This window comes from Triplophysa rosa, linkage group LG22 (assembly GCF_024868665.1).
Source record: "Triplophysa rosa linkage group LG22, Trosa_1v2, whole genome shotgun sequence".
In the NCBI taxonomy this organism is placed as follows: Eukaryota; Metazoa; Chordata; class Actinopteri; order Cypriniformes; family Nemacheilidae; genus Triplophysa; species Triplophysa rosa.
Window position 1 is genome coordinate 19,229,153 of NC_079911.1, and position 16,540 is coordinate 19,245,692.

Consider the following 16,540-nt stretch of genomic DNA (forward strand, 5'->3'; position numbering starts at 1 on the left):
CTAAAGCATTTGTGCTCTTGTCGTGATACATTACCCGTCAAGAAATTATGCCATTATGCACTATGTTCATTTCTTTAAATGATTTCTTACCTCGTTTTAACTCGTATAAACCAGAAAATAATGCAGACACTGAACGGGTCTTAAAGGAACAGTCCGAGCAAACATAACATTTTGTCTTTATTTACTCACTTTTATGTTATGCCAAACATGTGTGCGGTTATTATTTTTGAAGAGGAAAAAAATGACTTTTTTAAGAATTAAAACTATCATGATAATGCTGGAAGGGTTATATTTTAAAAAGTTGTGGAGTTTAAATCGTAAATGTATGAGAACAGTCAAGGCCACTACAACTACTGTATTGTATAAGAACCGGCCTTAAAGGGACAGTTCACCCCAAAAATCTGTCATCGTTTACACACCCTCATGTCATTCAATACATCTTAATGAGTCTTTCTACTGTGGATCACAATTTTAAGAAACATCTTTGTGGTTTTATGTCCATACAATGGAAGTCAATGAGGTCCGGTGTTGTTTGGTTACCAACGTTCTTCAAAATATCTTCTTCTGTGTTCTGTTCTCCAGAGGAAATAAAGTCCTACAAGCAGACGCAGAGCAAATCTAACGTGCCAGTTCTCCATCCCTCATGACATCGACAGACAAGCTCAATCTAGACAAACAGCTGTTCTCTCATCTCTCCGCTCGCCGCCTTCTGTAGCGCTTTATAGAGATCCTAATGGAGTAATTTATGGAAGAAATAAAAACGTAACAGGTCATCAAACATTCTTCTTTCTCCTTCGGCAGGACGCGCCGTGCCACGTGAACGTCACAGTCATTAAACCCAACAGCCTCTGGAACGCTGGGGAAAAATACAAGCACGTGGGGGGTTAATGGATATGATGGCAACGGCATTGTGCCTATGTGACACTGTATCCGCTTATAGACCTTTACATTCAATCGTGCAATTGGTTGGTTTATGATGGGATGGAGAAATGAAGGGTACTGTATGTTGCGTGTTTGTTGCAAGTCGTCGCTATAGGTAAATCCCCCCCACCCCGCTGGTATTGCCATCAACAGTCCATCTGTGAAGGTGCCATAAAATCACACTAAATGCAAAATCATTTCACAGTCTTGTAGAGCAGTTAGAGCGTCTCAATTTACATCTCACGTATTCACCAGACTTTCAAGTGAAATGTTAAGTCAGACAGAAGTTTGTGTGCATCTACTGTCAAAACACTAAAACGAGAATGTGTTTTCTTCTTCTGTGTTAAACTCATTTACAGACATTAAAGAGCTATAAAGTTAATGTGGATAGCTTAGTTTTGATCATTTAGTCTTGGAAGAATTGGACGAGAGGAGACTTTGGGAAGAATCTGAGCACAGTTTGAGACTAATAAGACAAACTTAAAAGAAAGAAACATCTTATTATTGCGTTTGTTTTAGCTGGTTTCAGCATTTGAGAAACAATTGTGATATTAAAGAGATCTCATTTGTAATGTTTCTATCTTACGGGGGGTTTAGTCTTAATGTTGGACATAGAATCTCCATCATATCTCCACAAAAAGCATCCGTGTTCTTCTGTCTGCAGAATGTGATTGGCTCTTGGCTGTTTAGCGTGTTTAGCTTTGCAGATAAAATTAAACTGCCCATGACATGATTAATGGAGGCAATTTCACTCAGCAGTCAAACAGCCATATTTGGTGGCAGCCAGCGTGAATTTCACTGTGTGTGTGTGTGTGTGTGTGTGCGTGTGTGTGCGTGTGATGACAGAATGGGGAAGTGTGGATTGTGCTGGTTAAATGTCTGGTGTGTTTGGATGCAGCTCGTGTTGACTTCACATATGACAGCAAAAGCACATAATTCTCACACACATACAATCGTACAAAATATACTATATTAAAGACCCTCTAAATCACCTTGAAATGTGCAGTCTTGTTCCATGCATGTATTGACATAATTTTGACTAAAACAGGAAGTAAATGTATATATAAGTTTACACCACACCTTGCTGAAGTGCAGGACGATGCCATAGAAATCGTTGATCCGTATGAGCGCAAGTGAGAAATCTAAGTTTTGTACGCTCATGGTCATCCAACATCACCAGAATCTCTCTATTTCATCAACTGAATATTTCATACCACAGACTCGGTCAATTATATGAATAGTGAATATTAAATGAATATTATATGAAAGTATACTCTTTGTAAGTTGCTTTGGATAAAAGCATCTGCTAAATGACTAGATGTAAATGTATGCTTTTGTGTCTGCTAAATGCGAGTATTGTCCGTGTTTTGGAGCACACTTGTTTATGGATCTACTTAGGGCTGACATATTCTGACTAAAAGCCAGAAAACTTCCATTCTGATTTCATGGGGAAACATGTGCTATACAACAAATGAGTTCTTTTGCAAAAACACATAACACATAAAAAACATGTTTTTTTTACTGTGCATTCAAAGTAATATCAATCCAACAGCTAACTAACGCAATAAAACACAATAAAAACATAATAACTTAATAAAAACACATGCATTTTTATAAAGAAAAAAATATAAAGTAAAGAGGTATGTGTTTTTGCAAATAAAGTCTTCAAAACAACATTAGTATAATAAAATTAAAACAATGAAATTTAACTTTGTACAACATAATCTTATATTAAACGCAAATAACAGATCTGTGAATCATGAGAAGGGTTTGAGTGAAGTGACATATGTTTGATGATATTTGTTAGACAATAAAACGAGCTCCATGTGAACAGAAACATTTTTCATGAAATTCTTCCAAGACCAAATGATCTGGGCAACACTAGTATTCACATTAATGTCTTAATATTGATATTCTTACTGTAAGTCAACAATTGTCTATTTTAATTTCTCCTCATTTTATAAGAAACATCGGAGACAATTTGATATCTCATTTTATATCTCGAGCTGGGAAACAGCAATTTTTCATCAGAATTTTTGATTTGAAATGAATCATCTAATTATAATTAACATAAAATAACATAAAAATGAAGAAAACAAAAACGGAATATTTTCCATTCATATTATTGACCGAGTCTGTGGTATGAAATATTGAGTTGATGAAAGAGGGAGATTCCGGTGATGTTGGATGACCATGAGTCGTTTTCCATTAAATTATATATTAATCATTGATAAGATGAAATTTCCTGAGATATTGATCTAAGATGTGACAAAAGAGAATATTGGCGAACTGTCATCTGTCAAAAGCCATCAGCTCTCAAGGTCAGCCATCAATCACCTGAGTAAACACACCTGAGTAAATGAGACTTTAGTCAAACAGCTTGCTTATAAAACCCACAGTCTCATCTGCTTTCTGTCCCCGAGCACAACAAAATGTGTGTTTTTGTCTCTCTAGCGTTCTTAATAAACAGCCACACGTGTAGTCTAAAAATCTATGTTTTATATCATCTGTTGGTTGTGTTTGTTTTGAGGAATGCTAGCCTTGAGCAAAATAAGTACTTCCTGACTAGAATGATTATAATTTTTTCATGCATTCTCAATATAAAAGATTAACATAATTTGTGTTAAGAATCTGAGCTTCCATCCAAAGAAAAGTATTTTCTTGTAGTTCGTTCAAAATGGAAAATTCTTACATCATTTATTCATTCCCATGTCAGTCCAAATCTGTATGACTTTCTTATGCAGAACACAAAAGAAGATTTTTGAAGAATGCTGATAACTAAACAACACTGGCCCTCGTTGACTTCAATTGTATGAACACAAAACCGCAGTGACATTTCTCAAAATATCTTCTTTTGTGAACCACACAGAAAGAAACTCCGGAAACAACACGAGAGGGAATTAATGATGACAGAACTTTTATTTTTGGGTCCTTTCCCTCTAATGGCGGAAAAACTCCAGAAACATGAAGCTAGTTAGGTTTGATTTGATTCATCCGTCCATCACATTTCAGACAGCAGCCATGGAGTTCAACCGGCACAAAACTAATGGACGAGTTTCCTTTCAGAGGAGATGTCCACCCAACCGCCTGTCACTCCCTGTTCTTCAGATATCGGTTCGAAGCTTCAACCTCTGCACTGATACGCCTGGCTGTGTTCCCAAAGATGAACATCCTACAATACGCCCTCACTTCCATCAGATCCAAACGGATTGAAGATTGACTCATGTGAGTCCAGACTGAAAGAAGATGTACAATCAGACAAAGAAAGAGTCAAGGAAAGAAAGGTCAGGAAAGGACAAAGAAAGAACTTTTCAATCTAATTTGGCTGTCTGTGGAATTCATTCAAAATTATTCTTGAAAGGAATCCATAAGAATGAAAAATCACCGATGAGCTTTATTTAACGTCTCGATTATTTCTCCAAGACATCAATGAGATTAAACGAAGAGCAATTCAAGAGTTTGGTTCCAAAATGAGATAACTTATAAATTTCAAAAATCATGTTTTTTATTATGTTATCATGTTTTTATTGTGATAGTTAGCGGTATTTTTGGAGTTATTATGGCTTAAATGCACAATAAAAAAACATGATTTTTAAAAATGTTTAAAAACAGAGTTTTCTCATTTTGGAACCAAGCTCTTCAGGAATGTTTTGCTTAAGTTTGCTGCACCTCAGATATTTCTCCTGAAAAAAACAAGCCAAACATCTCACACATGTCTCTGTCATTCGAGTTTCAGAAGAGAAGTCAACAATGTCTCGAACTGAGCTCAGATTTGTCAAGTCTGCAAACAAAAATCGATATTATTGTAGAACCAATATGAACTCAAACATCTCTCATCAAATTGACCCAAATCCAGATTATTTTACCTCTACGATCTACATTCATTTTACACCTCCGTACTCTTCATGGATTTCAGCAATTGTCTCATTTGTTTTGTTTATATTTCTCCTAAGCCATTTTAAGAGAAACATTTGAGACTAAATTGAAACGTAAAAGAAACTTCATCTCCTGAGCTTTAAAGGGGTCATATGGCACGAATACATGTTTTTCTGTCTCTGGTGTGTTATAAGCATGTATTAGACACGTAAAATTGCACAAATGAAAGTGTGGGAACAAAAGAGTCATTCTATGTAAAAGCGAATGCTCACCCAGACCTGCCTGAAACGCCTCGTGTAGCCACACCCCCACAAATCTACCTCAGTTGGTGGTATGATTTGACTGAGACCGCCCAAATGTATACGCAAGTAAGGTGGGCATACCTGTCAGTACAATTGCTTTGGATCCTGATGTTCCAAATATGGTAAGAGGCGTTACATTTCTGTCCAATCACTGCGCACTGGTTAACTGGCCAATCATAGGACACCTTGCCTTTCAGAGCCATGAGCTTTGTCAAAAATCTGTGCGTTTCAGAGAGGCGGAGCAAAGAGGAGATACAAACATGCACGGTGTGTGGAAAATACAGCGTGTTTACACATTGCATTACATCTAAAACAAACCATAATATTCCTTTTAGTCGTGTCATATGACCCCTTTAAAAGCGCAACCTGTCATGTTTTTAGTTTCTGGTCTGCTCATTTAAATCATCATTTGCTGCTGAACATGCAGTTCTATTCTCTATTCTCAAATAAAAGTATAAAACAGAAATCTAGGTAGTACAGAAAACATGATGCAACGTAAAGCCACAAACACATCGGGTGAGTTGATCTAGTTTATTTGCCTTTGAAATGTGTGTCACTGTCTGCAGCGCTGCGCTCACTGAAGGTCTGACTGCATCGAAGGAGACACGGGGCGGTAACGCTGTCACAACATCTGTGCCATCGTGATGAGTCTTCTACCTCACAGCCAGGACCGACGCGATCTGCCTTCTCCTCAAAAACTTCAAGAAAGCCTCAGCTGCGCTCGGGAATCGAAGGGAAGGAACGTGGCAGCGCTATCATTTATCGGCTCCAGATAAAAGGTCATTTCGCTGATGAGCAAAGAGCCGGCCGTCCCACGCAAAGCAGAATTTAAAAACCGAGCCGCAGGATGTTATAGGGCGATAGCGTTCCCAGCAGAACGCATTAAAGGCACTGCAATGATTCACACGTGAAGTCATTCTGATTTTCATTTTTTCATATCAGGAACCGAATCCAGCCGGCCTTGATTTTATTCAGCGTGACGTGGCAGAATGGACTGGAAAGGGGCCCGTGTGTGTGTGTATGATGAAAGGGGCCGTCCCTTCGGAGGGGTCACATTATCTAAATCAGCTCCATTAACCTCTCCAGTCCGGACTGCCGAGCTGACGGACGCAAGCTGACAGTCGCAGACCTGCAATTGAGCAGCGTTAAGCCACTTCAGCACGCTTCCGGAGCTTCTCTGATTTACATACAAATTGATCTTGAGGTAAATCAGTTGTCATTTTTCTGCAGGTCACAAGAAACATGGGGAGATAATGAAACGGAGCCGTTGAGTGGAACCGTGCCGCCCAGATGGGGCTCTGCGTTAATGTACTCCTGAAAACCATCACACCGGCACTCGACCTGCAGTGTTTACGCTGCGCTTGAAAGCACGTCAGGACTCATCTGGGTGCACGTGGTGACAGCTTCAGCGTCGGGATATCTGACCACGTCTGACCGGCCTTTGTAAGACCTAGACAAAAGCCAGTTTGGTCTCCTATTTTTTATTTTTTTATTGTGAATTGCAGAATGTACAAGATTGTATTGTTGGATTGTATCAGGAAAACAACAAGGATATTCGATGACAATTATGTAAAAAGTAAAATACATAAAGTCAATGAAGGGATTAAACATAATGATAGACATACATGTAAAGAGGAGAAGAAATGTACTTTAAGGAGAAAATTACACGAGAAAACAAACAAACAAACAAACAAACAAAAACCTATACAGAGTCACCTGAAAGGATTTTCTCATACATCTCAAAAAATCTCCATATTTTATTTCTAGATAAATAAAAAGACTTGAGCAATGAGTCTACTTCAATCAAAGGGAGCGACGGAATAGGGCTTGATTTGTATAAAAAATTTGCCAAACAAAATGAAAAAATTGAAAATGTATTCTTTTGATTTGTTGACAGGGTTAGTATAATAACAAATAATATCTTTCAAACTAAAAGATTGTGCCAAAATGAGGGCCTTGTTTAAATGGGCCCACGAATCAAACCAAGTTTGGTCTCCTATTGGCTTTTAGTGATGTACAGCGATGACATCATTGTAATAAATGCATACTGAATTCTGATTGGTCGTTTCTTTCTCGCATGTGTAGCCACCAAGGAGACTCGTTATAACCAACATACAAAACGTCCCAGAGACAAATTTGTATTGCTCAGAAGTTGGATGGAGTCATCGGTTGTGTTTCATTTAAGTATAAACTTCTTTTCAGATGATTCTTCAAAAATTGTTTACGAGAAAAGAAAAAAAACAAATGAGACAATTGTTGGATTTGGATCAATTTGAGGAGAAATATTTGAGATCATATTGAGATCTTCAATAATATTGACTTTTGATTGCAAACTTGACAAATCTGAGCTCATCGTTAAGATCTCTTGTGAAACTAATGGAAACAGTTTTTCTCTGGAGAAATCTCTGAGACACAGAAGAGACTTTCAATTCAATTCCATTGATGACTAAGAGAAATAATTTACATTATTTTTTATTCTTATAAAAAAAATGTATTCATCAAAATTAAAGCATATATTTATCGGTAACACTTTATAAAGCATATATGTATAAAGCTATATAAAGTAGATTTAATGTATTAATAATGCCTCGTAATGCACCTTACAAATGGCTTGCTCACCGGGAGACTGCATTTATTTATTCATTTATTTATTAGATATTATTTATTATAATGATCTTGCTTGGTCTATAAACACCATGCACTGGGCTGTGTTTTACCTCTCTGTTTTTTTCTGATTTGCTCCTGTAAAGCTGCTTTGAAACAATGCACATTGTGAAAAGCGCTATATAAATAAAATTGAATTGAATTGAATTACAAATGCATTATAATGTAACAGTTAATACATTATTACACTTATCGATTCATTGTTACACTTTGGATTTTTAATTTGGTTATAATTCTTTATAACAACACTTAATGTATTACAACACACATTATGAACAATTATAATGCATCATGCCCTTTAACAACCCTTTATAATGCATTATACATAAAGGCTCTAAAGTGTTACCGATTTAACTTGAACTGCTTTTTTGCAAATCTAGTTTGTAAAATAAAAATCATATTTATTTCTATTATATTTCCAGGTTAGAACCTCGAGGAAATCATTTCATTCATGGTGCTTCAGCACAAAATCTTGAGATAGATCATTTGTGTCTGGAAATTCATTCCACATTAGCTCAATTTGACACGCACAATATCTGAATAGATGAAGTAAATGTTGACTGTTGTTAATGAAATGAGACTGTGAGCGACAGGAGAGCTCATCTGGGGTCTCCAGAGGCTGGAAAGAGCGAGTCGGACCATTGCACCCCATTAATATTGTCGCAGGAAAATTAATAATGATTGTAATCTGAGGCTTGCTTCTGTAATGCAACGCAATGTGGATTGCCGGATGAGCTCGGGAGCGAGTCCGTGAGATGAATGTTCTTTTGTCAGCGCTTCTTTAACTAAAGGCTGAATCTGGTGCCGCGTGTTCCCACGAGGAAAGACCCAATGCTCTTTTGTGGACAAATAATTGTGTTCGAATGGTGTGGTCATTATTATCACAACAGGCACGTCTGGAGCCGGAACACGTGTTCTATATGCTATCATATCACAGACGGTACACAAACAGTATAGAGGACAAGTTGTACATCCATCTGTCACACGTCTATCGGAGGACCTGCTGTGAATCGATCACCTTCCAGGAAACAGTCCACCGACTCCAGACGCTCGATAACATCCACTACAGCTGAACCCATTGTTTCTGTCCTCTATTAAATGTCAATCATTCAGACCAACACACATGTCGGAGTTGCTGTAAGTCTGCGCCAGCCGCCTCGCTTTGAAGGGTGTGTTTTTATTGCATAACAGTATGAAAAATACTGTACATGTATATCTTACAGCCCAGTTGTCATGACAACTCCAAAAAGCCAGCTGGCTTATTAGCAATGAATCTAAAATAAATTGTCTGCTTTAATTGGTGTCTCGATCCTCAGGTCGAGGTGTCGGGGCGCTCGCAGTAAAAAGGTGACGGATGAAACACGGTGACTTTAACCAGCAGTCGGTGCCATTATAAAGATTAAAAAATGCTGAAGGTATCGGCAAAAGTAGATTGAAATACTGCCAGTGGATGTATTACTAGTGCGGTGAGTTCTCAGTGTGTTCCTAATGGAGCTTCTTGATTTATGATTTAAGTCTTCTGACCTCTGGCAGTCATTTGCAGAACTATTGCACTCAGTCCGGCCACCGGTCAATATTGCCACATACAGCAAGAGACCCTTTCTCAAAAGACCCCTCAAGAAGCTACTGTTTCGAGTTGAACAATACAGAACTGAAAGAAAAATCACAGATGAGATCCCCTCAATATCTCTATTTCTACTAGACCTCAATGAGATTAAATGAGGAGCAGATGGAAGCTTTTTTTATATTTCTCCCGAGAAAGACTTTTTGAAGTCCACGTGAACCGGAAGTTGCGATCGTTTTTACTTCCGTATTTTGACGCATTTCCGGGTGGAATTTCTAATGCGAAAAATAGTGGGCGTGCCTTTCGTCTTTCTCTGCGATTTGATTGGATGTTTAAGAACAGCCGTTGCATTTTGAAACGGAACTGGCAGCAGACTGACGGTTGAAGAGGAGGAGTTAACAGATGCCCCGCCCACGCCGTCTAAATTAAGTCATTTGAGATGGACAGTCATTACAGGAAGGAAGTGCATTTTCAGATTTTAACTGAAGATTATGAGGGCACACGAATTTTAAAAAGAGAACGACCCACATTGATCAACTATTAACAATAAACGCTGCAATATTTCATGACGAAATAGGCATTGTCATTTTTTATTTCACTGGGACTTTAAAGACTGCAAATTTACAGTGTCACAATTTATTTCGTGTCACTTGGCGGCCATGTTTACAACGACTCTGGTTAGTTATTTACGTCATAGCAAGTCAACAGTCCTATCTACGTGAATGGTGGGAGGAAGATATTTCTGAAATCGCTGGCAAAAATCACAATTAAATAGCATATTTCTGATCAGTGATTAAACCTGTTATGGACCATAACTTTGGTTTGCAAAGCTCAAATTGCGCTAAAAATTACCCCTTTTTCAAGGTCGCTTTAGCTACACAGGCTGGCAAGCGCCTCACAAGAGCCCCTCCCCAGACAAGTCTTTATCGGTTGACGATTGGATCTTTTTACCGGAAGGCGGGGCCTTCTTCGCTAGAACAGCCATATTGAGCGTTGCTTTCATTTACATTACATTACATTTTGTCATTTAGCTGACGTTTTTACCAAAGCGATATGTCACAGGGGCAATAATACAATAAGTGCTAACACCATTCATTGTAATGGCAGTGGCGCGTCTTGTTAATATATATTATCTTTGTCAATACTTGCCATGATGCAATAAATGCAGAAATCATTACTCTGTAATCAGACATACAGCCTGCAGACGCATTATTAGACACTGTCATTATTCTTAAAGGTTAATCCCACACCTCATAATGATCTTCAGTTTTCCGAATTCCTGCTTCAGAAATGCAACCCGATGTACGGTGATTTCTGCAGCGAATGTTCTGGCATTTCAGGTTAAATTAGAGATCATTTGTGGTATAGTTACGAGCCGCATGTTCGGCCAGGAAACATCTCTGGAGTCTGTCGTCATAATGAAGGTCTCTTATGGAACACAACAAGCATTGTGGCTACGTCTCTGTTCATCACAGGAGCTAGAGAGAACATCAAACGAATCAGTCTTTCTGTTGTTCTCTCAAAACATCTGCAGAGAGACTTTGTGATCCTAGACCGTAAATACAAAGAACTTCAGAGGCACAAAAGTCAAGAACGGTCGTGCCACTCATTCACAGACGTATCTCGGAATTTTCAGAGAAGATTTATCACCTGTGCAACATCAGGACCAGCATCCTTCACCAACATGAATCACATCAACACCCGCTCTTCACATTTTGCAGGCAGTGTTGTTCATCATGAAACAAATGCAAACGTTATATAACCACGCTTAGCAAAAATACGAGCTAAAGAGAGACGCGTCGGGTATCTTAAACCGCTTAGTGTTTTAAGAACGTCTGGATGTCAGGTGAGAACATTTATCTGTAAGCTTGTTTACATGCACCCAGAAAGCGGAGGTTTTATTCTGCTACACACGTAGCTCTGAAGTTATTAAAGCGCAAACAGGGGCGACTTTCTCTCTCTGCCTGTGTGATCCTCTGAGTCTCTGGAAAGGACTCGGTTTTTTGTCACGCCTCTCTCTCTCTCTGTCTCTCTCTCTCCCCCGGAGGGTTTTACTCATCCGCCCGTCTCCGGCCCGTTGCACGACACAGTTTAATACCACACTCGACTACAGCCGCCTTAAACTTTTTTCCAAGTGCGGGTGATAAACAGCACACAGTATACATGAGACTGGCTGCAGGACTATTTATAGTTTGTTTGTTTTGTACAGTGAGTTTTGGCTCTGTGGACCATCATATGCTAAACTGAATGTTGTCGATGTAGTCTACAGGAAAATATACAGTGATATTTTGTATTGTTTAAGATGTCATCTTTTCAAAATTTTACTTTGATGTGCTTCTTTGCTGTCATCACAGTTACCTTCTAAGTGGTTGAAAACAGCTGTTCTTGTCTTTGTTAACATTTCTGCATAGATTTTTGGGTAAGAGTCTATGAAATAGATTTAAATATGGCAGAATGTGTTACACAACAAGTTTATTATAATTATAAGTTGAAATTGGCAAGTTCTTTCAATGCAATTCTAATGAGCAGCAGATTCTCTAGCATCAAATAAAGTTGCCACTTAAAGGTCCAGTGTGTGTTTTTTTTAGGATCTATTGAAAGAGATTCAATATAATATACATAACTATGTCTTTAGAGGTGTATAAAGACCTCACATAATGAAGGGTTATGATTTTATTACCTTAGAATGAGTTATTTTTGTTTACATACACCACAGGTCTCCTTGTAGAGAATTCTCCATGTTGTTGTAGCCCGTAATGGACAAACTGCTCTACAGAACGTGTTTCATAAATACGTTATATCCTTCTGCAAAGAAGCAAAAATGTGATGACATCTTAGTCCTGTGTCAGCCGCCGTAGTGCTTTAAAAGGAAGGGGTTGAGTGAGCCTTTGGTTGCAATTCACAAACTAACCCCTAGATGCCGCTAAATTTCATACACTGGACATTTAAAATAAACCTGGTGCTGTTTTACATGTAGTACAAAACTATAGTCATTAAATATAATTTTTCTAAAAAGCTTTCCAGAGGTCTAAATAATGGTTAAATGAAAATTTCATTTATATCTGAAATAATTTATCATACTTATAGCTTTGTAATATAAGTCATGTGAATTTGATTTTATAGATTACAGGTGGTTTTCGAAGCATAATTAGCAGATACATCATATTATGAAACTTAAACAATTCTAACATCATTACTTGAAAATCTAGTTACATTTCTTCTATCATAAAACACAACTGAATTAAATTCCCATAAATAAGCACGCTTAAGTGTTATTGTTCAACAACAGCTGGTTATATATACACACTATCATCAATGGCTTAACGTTACATCTGTGTGACTCGATAAAAGTCATTTATGTATAATTAGCACAAAAATGTGGAAAAACAGAAATGGCAAATAAAGAATATGTACTAACTAAGCAGTGCACCCCCGTGCTAAACTTCTTCACGTCTGTATAAACACTAGTGATGTCTTAAAGAGACAGTTCACCCAAAATGATTTTTTATCATGTCATTTCAAACCCGTATGACTTACTTCTGCAGAACACAAAAGAAGATATTTTGAAGAATGTTGGTAACCGAACAACATTGAACCCCATTGACTTCCATTCTGTGTTCCACGGAAGAAAGAATCATATACAGGTTTTGAATGACATAAGGGTGACTAAATGACTACATTTCTCAATCATTTTACAACATGTGAGAACGGCACACGTTTGTTTTATTTAGGTTGCAGTCGTACAATATTCCCCAATATATATATTTCTCGTGAGTGGTGATTTATTGGGCCAGATATTTTGGATGGCTGTGTTTGGATAGAAGTGTTGATTATAAATCATTTCTGAGCAGAAATGAAGGCTATTTTCTCGTGTCACTTATGGAGCATCTTTCTAACCGGCAGTGTGTGTAAGCTCATCCATTACTGTCAGCGTGTGGCCGCAGCGCGCCGGTGCATCACGTCCCCACAGACCTGGCGAAAATGCCACTTCCACTCCGACGGCGCGCTCACACCTACACACGCAGAGCCAGACGGACACACGCGTGCCGGGCCCCTCGGGCCATGAAGAGATGCGATACGGTGATGTCCACAGAAGCTTCTTTCATGATAAGACAGTATCAAGGTTATACGTCCGCGCTTTATCGTAAATCACTGTGAAATTGCCATGATGGGTGTTCAGGACGGCGATGGGGCGCCACCAACCGCCACCGGCGTCTCTGCACCCTGCAACACGGGCGGCTGCATGTCATAAATATACACTCATGGGCCCTAGACACCCGTTCTCATTAACATCCCTCTGTCGCTACATCACAGTAGATGTTCTCATTCGCGTCAGGCCTCCCGAGCGAGCCGGCGTGTCAGAACATTTCATTTTGACGAATGCAAGAATTGATGACTCGCTCGCATCCACCACAGGTCACTTTGTTGGAAAGCCATCTATCTGAGAAAGGTAGACGAGCAAATGCAACGCAACACATGTGTTTGGATCCGTGTGAAGTTGACGGTGTGTGTGTGTGTGGGGGGGGGGGCCCAAGGCGATGACAAGGCGATCAAAACGCACATGTCAAATATAAATTGCTTTGACCTTTTTCCTTTCAGACTCGTGGCTCGGTGGCGGCAGGGGACGTTTTTAATATGAAGCGAAAATAGTGTGAAAGTCGGCAAAATATTAGAGGGACGGCAAATAACGAAGGTGAGCTTTATTCTCGGTGGGACAAACTCCAATGATCTTGAATATTTTATGCCGTTTCCCGGCGGACGCAAAGTAACCTTGAGCGCAATATCGGCCTACGTTTCGATGCTGACTGGGCCAAATTTAATACTTTCCGATACATCTTTTTACATGACAAAGTCTAAATGCAATATAACATTTAATAAGATATCGATCATGTTTAAAGCAATATGCCGCTAAGCAAATAAGAAACTTTCTGAGGAAGACGTCTAATTAGGGTTAGTGTTCATTTATTTGTCCTGCATTATTTGGTTTGGCAAGGTCAAAGAGCACTTTTCAAAATTACAAAGCCTATCATTTCTGTCAGTATAGAACTATATATTTTTAATGAACGAGATCTCAAATACATATTTTTGTTTGCCAAGACAATAATTATTAATATTTCTCGTACTAAAGCTGCAATCTATAACTTTTTGGGTAACAGTCAATTGTGACCCATTCTGTAATAAAACAGGTAAGGTCATTTTTGTGTGATTTACTTTTTTCTATACATACAATCTTCCTACAACATTTAAAGAACATTCTCTGGTTATATAATCTTGATAAATTTGATATAAACTGACTAAAGTCCTGTCAAAGATTAAAATCATAGTGAAATTAATGCTTAAAAACAAACTTTGATGCTTTTTTCAACATTATATTTTGAGACATTAGCCTGAATTTCACACACAGGGTGACAATTATTAAGCAAGTACTTCAGAAATGGTGTTAAAAACAACATCAGACCTCAAGTTTTCACCTACAAAAACAAATTCATAGATTCATGGACATTGACGGCATCCATCACCAATATAAGACTCGGGACGATAAGTAACCATCTATAATGTCCAATGTCCTAAAAACATCATCACAACATTAGCAACCACACAGCAACACAACTTTTCGAAGTTTGACAAATGTACTGTTAAAAAATCTGTGACCAAAAAAATCACAAACATTCAAACGGTGATTAAATCATGACAGAATTTTTATTTTTGAGAAAATACGTTTCGTATTTACGACCCATATTAGCGGAATAACAACAAACAGCAGATTTCTTTAAAAAAAGAGATCGGTGTGCGTTTCTCTATAGAACTGGATCATCGCCTGGATCATCACACCAACATGGCAACAGCTTGCCTGAAGAGCTGATGATTCATCCGTCAAGCCTCATAATCCACCGTAATTAAAACATCACGCAATATGTTGTTTTTTCGCCATCAGATTCCACCTCTTCCTCGAGGCACCTGAGTCGACCCGTGACGTGTCGCGAGCGTGGAGTGGCGTGGCGTCTGTCGGGCTCTGCGGTAACTTTAGTCACGCTGCGGTTACTGTGGTAAAGTGCTATTTTCTCTCAGCCAAAAGCATTCCATTTACTGAAATACACGAGAATGCTTTTACCTTCTGCTTACACATTAGCTCCATTAGACACAAAAATCACGGCGAGTACAGAAAGCTCTTTTGCTGCTGCTGCTTTTGTCTGCTTGTTGCTATGACAACACGTCATGCCAAACAATACGCAGACTTGGGAAGATGGGTCACCGAGGAGCGTTCGGATTTGTGCAGATTACGGAGGTGAAGGTTTGAGTCACTCCCCATCGCAAAAATAACACTTCATCTCGCTGTGTTTTAAGAAGTCGCTTCAGAAACGCCATCCCTACGCCTTACGTGTTTCTAATTTATTTCACTTAATATAAGCACCTGCTCAGAAATACGCCATGATCAATGGCGTGTGATTCTGTGTCTGAAGTTTCGGACTGGCTTTGAAAAACATTCATGAATTATGATTTGCTATACTTCTCTGTCAGGTACATTATTCCTTTCATCAACCCCTGAAGTGAGCGCAGAGGATTGTGGGGTATCATATGAGGTGAGGCCTTCGGGATCGGATTCAGACACGAGATGCTTTTTTACCTCTTCTTATGCCGACTGAGGATGAGCAGCCTCTCTCTCTCTTCATACTGGAGACATTCATTTACATCTGTGACGTGAACCGTGTTTAATGGAATTAATTTAGTGTGAAAAGTGTTTAGATAGATAGAGAAGAAGCTATTAAATAGGATATTATAAAAGAGCTTGACTTTACAAACCTGCTGTTTGTGGTATCAACTTCTTCTCAGATGTTTCTTCTTATTATCTAAAGAGAAATTAAGAGACGTGAATGAGTCAATCGTCATAGTTAAAAAACAGAGATATACACTTAACATGGATCGCACAGATCAGGTCATGTGACCCTTGATTGAACTTTGCGAAACATGTTTGCATTCATCTTCAAACATCTTAGAATAGTTTGAAATTCTAAATGGAGTCATCTCAGCATGCATTACAACTAGAAACTCAGGGCAGAAAGAAACAAGTATTTTTCCTTCCAGTGAGTTTTAAGCACACGTAATTTCCCACATCAAACCTTGATGGACATCATTAGACACTGTTATTCTTTACGCTGGTTTTCCTTGAACACGCAATTCATTAAACACGCAGCGGGACACCAAGCCCAAACAC

At 38.6% G+C, this 16,540-nt stretch overlaps 1 long non-coding RNA gene across 1 annotated transcript; it reads right to left on the bottom strand.

The window, feature by feature from the left end:
* Window positions 1–206: 206 nt before the first annotated feature.
* On the bottom strand, window positions 207–16,179 carry LOC130546434 (uncharacterized). Its single transcript, XR_008961771.1, has 3 exons — window positions 16,129–16,179; window positions 15,953–16,019; window positions 207–856 (listed from the first exon to the last, which is right to left on the bottom strand). It is a non-coding gene; the product is annotated as an uncharacterized LOC130546434 (long non-coding RNA).
* Window positions 16,180–16,540: the final 361 nt, after the last annotated feature.